A 4,642-nucleotide genomic window follows, 5' to 3' on the forward strand; every position below is an offset into this window, starting at 1 on the left:
ACCTAGGTTCCATCCTGGAGGCCAATCTTTCCGGTGATAAAATGGCCACCAACGTAATCAAAAAAGTAAATCAAAGAACAAGATTCCTTTACAGGATCTCCTCACTGGTCAGCAAAAACACCTTGAAGACCTTAACAGGAGCCCTCGTACAAGGTTTCTTTGACTATGCATCCACCTCTTGGTACCACAGCACCTCAAAGGCCCTTAAAACAAGGCTCCAGACCTCCCAAAACAAACTGGTCAGGCTCCTACTTGGCCTCACCCCCCGAACCCACCTCACCCCTGCCCACTTTGACAGGCTGGGATGGCTTAGGGTCGTCGACAGAGTACAGCATCTTGCAATGGGTCTGGTCCACAAGATTCGATACACCACCAAGATACCCATGTACCTGTCTAAATACTTCCTTAATGTAAACGAAGTCCACACCCACAACACCAGAGGGAGTGCAACAAACCATGTACAACCCAGATTCGGCACAAACAAGGGACTAAATTCTTTTCGCTCCTATGCCACCAAAATGTGGAACGCCCTACCAACAGTCATTAAGACATGTGAATCCCTTGACTCCTTCAAAACCGCTCTCAAAGGGCACCTACGGATGGCTGCAATTCGAAACTGGCCTCTGTAAAATCTGAATCCCCCCCACCCCCCCACCCCATTTCCCTCACTGTATATTGTATATTGTATATTTTCCCAGTGCTTGTATATTTTCCCTTTTTTGCTTCCCATATGATGAATTCCTGTTCTGTTCTTTAGCTACATAGAAATGTCTATTTGTATGTCTCTAAATGGTTGTATGTCTTTAAATGTTTTGATGAATTGAACAATGTGGACCCTGTTGTAAACAAGTGTAATGCTTAATTGGGTCGTCCACTCACAGTTGACAGTCTTTGTATTGAGTTTGTGCTTAAAATGTACTGTAAATTCTACAAACTGTTAATAAATATTTCAATCAATCAATCAAAAACAGATCGTCTTTTTTTGCTACGACAGTAATATGCAACATGGCCCTCTGGAGTGAGAGTGGAAATATAGTGGCCCTCTCCGTCATCAAAGTTTCCCACCCCTGGGTTAATTTATTAACTTATATGGTTATCAATTATTTATCAATAATGTAAATGTATTAGTTGGATTAACCGTTGCACTCCTAGATGTATGTTCTCTTCTCCACAGGTCTGGAAAGTCACATAGTACTCTTACTGTATAGAAACAATGGACAGTACCCGAAACCAGCAGTAGGGGGCAGCAATACGCCAACTGTCGTCCAGACACAAACTGGTCAGGTACCCACAATGCAGTTGTGAAAACAACATGGCGGTGTGTTGACTCACTGTTGACACTTTAACTAACAAATCAAAGTAAAACGCGTGGTTTCAAAACAGTGTGGTCGTTAAGCAGCAGGAGGACGTTTGTTAGCAGCTCAACCACTGAGACACAGCAGGTAAGATGAACTGATTCACGTTGTGTTTCATCCCTTTGTCTTTATTGACTCATCTTTAAGATGGAACTATAGCTCCGTTTGGAACCTCTATATCTACGTAGGTCTGGACCATAGCTCTAATGCCTGATGAAGGCATTAGAGCTATGGATCCAGAGCTAATATCTACTGCTATGCTTTAGCTTGGATTAAACCCCTTTCACAGTATTGTGTATATACACAGTATTATTGTATAGTGGATTAAACCCCTTTCACAGTATTGTGTATATACACAGTATTATTGTATAGTGGATTAAACCCCTTTCACAGTATTGTGTATATACACAGTATTATTGTATAGTGGATTAAATCCCTTTCACAGTATTATTGTATAGTGGATTAAATCCCTTTCACAGTATTGTACACAGTATTATTGTATAGTGGATTAAACCTCTTTCACAGTATTTATTTAAAAAAGTAAAGGTATCAGAACCAAGAAACAGTTGATAAGTTAACATAGGACCCTAACATTTTAACATAGGCATCAAACAACCGCTTACAAAGCGGTTGTTTGTCAGCGCCAGTACGATTTTGTCGCCGGTTTTCCCAATGCAATCTTACGGAAGCGGTACTCTGCATGCGAACAGGGGTTGACTGGACTTTATTTTCTCCCATTTAAACCTGTTTTTAAGCGGTTGTTTGATGCCTATGTGTTAAAATGTTACGTGCCTATGTTAAGTTATTATTATCTTATCTTGGTTCTGATACCTTACGTTTTTAAATAAATACTGTGAAAGGGTTTTACTTGTCGACGGGCTCGACCCAGCTATACTCCATTTCTACCAGTGCAGGGATAGACGGGCTCGACCCAGCTATACTCCATTTCTACCAGTGCAGGGATAGACGGGCTCGACCCAGCTATACTCCATTTCTACCAGTGCAGGGATAGACGGGCTCGACCCAGCTATACTCCATTTCTACCAGTGCAGGGATAGACGGGGTCGACCCAGCTATACTCCATTTCTACCAGTGCAGGGATAGCTTTCCTCGACCCAGCTATACTCCATTTCTACCAGTGCAGGGATAGCTTTCCTCGGCTAAAGCGTAGCAGCGTAGATGTAGAGGTTCCAAACGGAGCTGAGATGGAACATGAATCGTGTTTCTCTTATATCTGCTTGCTTGTTCTAAAATCATAATCGTAATCAGGGATCATATCATAGTAAATGCGCCCCTCTGTCGCCCTCTACGATTTGTCACTCAAAATCTCCATATATTGGGGAGGCATGCTATGATCCGACGGAGCAATGATTTTTTTTATGCGTTCTGGTAAATCAAGTTTACCAAGGGTAACTGGACTAAGCATCAGATACTTGTTTACAGCCAGGCCCACATGGAGCATTTCATGGTAGTGGTTCAATGCCTTGTCCAAGGGCACTTCAACGGTGGTAATTTTAACGTGTCGGACCGCTGATTCGAACTGGCAACCTTCCGGTATCTAGCCCGCTCCGCAATCCACTCGGCCACCGCTGCCACAATCCGACGGAGCAATGGTCCGAGGTGCGCTGGGGGTCGGGAGAGGGTTTTGGTTAGGTTTAGGTGTGCTGCCCCGGGGGAGGTTAGGGTTAGGGTGAGGGTTGAGGTTAGGTTTAGGTGTGCTGCCCCGGGGGGGGGGGGGGGGGGGGGGGGTTGGGTTAGGGTGAGAAAGACCATTGATATTAAATATTGATGATGATAGTTAAATAGAATCGTTTAAATCCGAAGGTACATTTTGTTCTTGGCCCTATAGGGTGTTTTCGTGTTCTCTAATGTGGCCCCCTTTGAAAAACGTTTGGACACCCCTGCACTAAGACATATATTAGCCAGGCTTAAAGCCCTCATTCCATTCCTTCATTTCAGAGCAGTGTGTGGAGTCCAGACTGCTGGTGAAGATGAACTCTCCAGACTCATAAGAACTACAATACCCATGATGCATCACTCCCAGGTGAAGATGAACTCTCCAGACTCATAAGAACTACAATACCCATGATGCATCACTCCCAGGTGAAGATGAACTCTCCTGTCTCTATTAAACAGGAACCTGAAGAGCAGCCACAGCTCGGTACGTTTCATGTGCTCTCCCTTTCTTTATGTTATTCTCTGTTCAGTTGCAGAGCTGTTACAATAATAACACAGATCTTCTATGGACTTTATTTCATGTTATTCTCTGTTCAGTTGTAGAGCTGTTACAATAATAACACAGATCTTCTATGGACTTTATTTCATGTTATTCTCTGTTCAGTTGTAGAGCTGTTACAATAACAGATCTATGGACTTTATTTCATGTTATTCTCTGTTCAGTTGTAGAGCTGTTACTATAATAACACAGATCTATGGACTTTATTTCATGTTATTCTCTGTTCAGTTGTAGAGCTTTTACAATAATAACACAGATCTTCTATGGACTTTATTTCATGTTATTCTCTGTTCAGTTGTAGAGCTTTTACAATAATAACACAGATCTTCTATGGACTTTTCCTTCAGGTTTGGGGTTTAACCCTAGCATCCTTATTCTACCAGATCTCTAGCTGGTAGATCAGCTATTAGATGGTTAGTGTACTGTACTTAGAGGGTTTTAGTGGTTAAGACATTCCAACAATCATATCTCAAACTATTTCAGATTGTAGTTGTAGTTCATACCTCAATATTTATACCGAATGGGTTCACATTTATTTTATATTTTAAGTGCAACAATGAAACCTCAGCATTCTTCCAAAAAACAGCATGTTACAAGTCAACTGTGGCCTTATTTTAAATTCCACCAACTAGAAGTCAAACACTTTCCTATGACTCGTCAAATCTCTTATTTTAGGGATGGGAACGATAATCATTATTATCATGATAAACAATAATTGTGTGGAAGAGATTTAAATGTATCGTGAAATCGTACACTAGGATTAACTAGAACTGCACTCTGTCGAGTGCATACTTGCTTGTTGCACACTAGTAGGCCATAAATGGCCAACTAGTGCGCAAGCAGAGCGCTTACTTTCGACCGCTGTAAACTGTCAAATCTCAGTATCTCTGTGAAGGAATGTTTGAAATGTCTAATTATTAGGTGTAACTATTTGCTACCTATCTACTTTATGCATGTAAACACCTAGTATTATTAAGTATGGTTCAAGTTTATATCTATATAAGAAATACACTTTTATCAATTTAGAAATATTCTAGATCCCTTTTTAGTT

This window comes from Protomyctophum parallelum (genome assembly GCF_964188405.1).
Source record: "Protomyctophum parallelum genome assembly, chromosome: 1".
Lineage (NCBI taxonomy): Eukaryota > Metazoa > Chordata > Actinopteri > Myctophiformes > Myctophidae > Protomyctophum > Protomyctophum parallelum.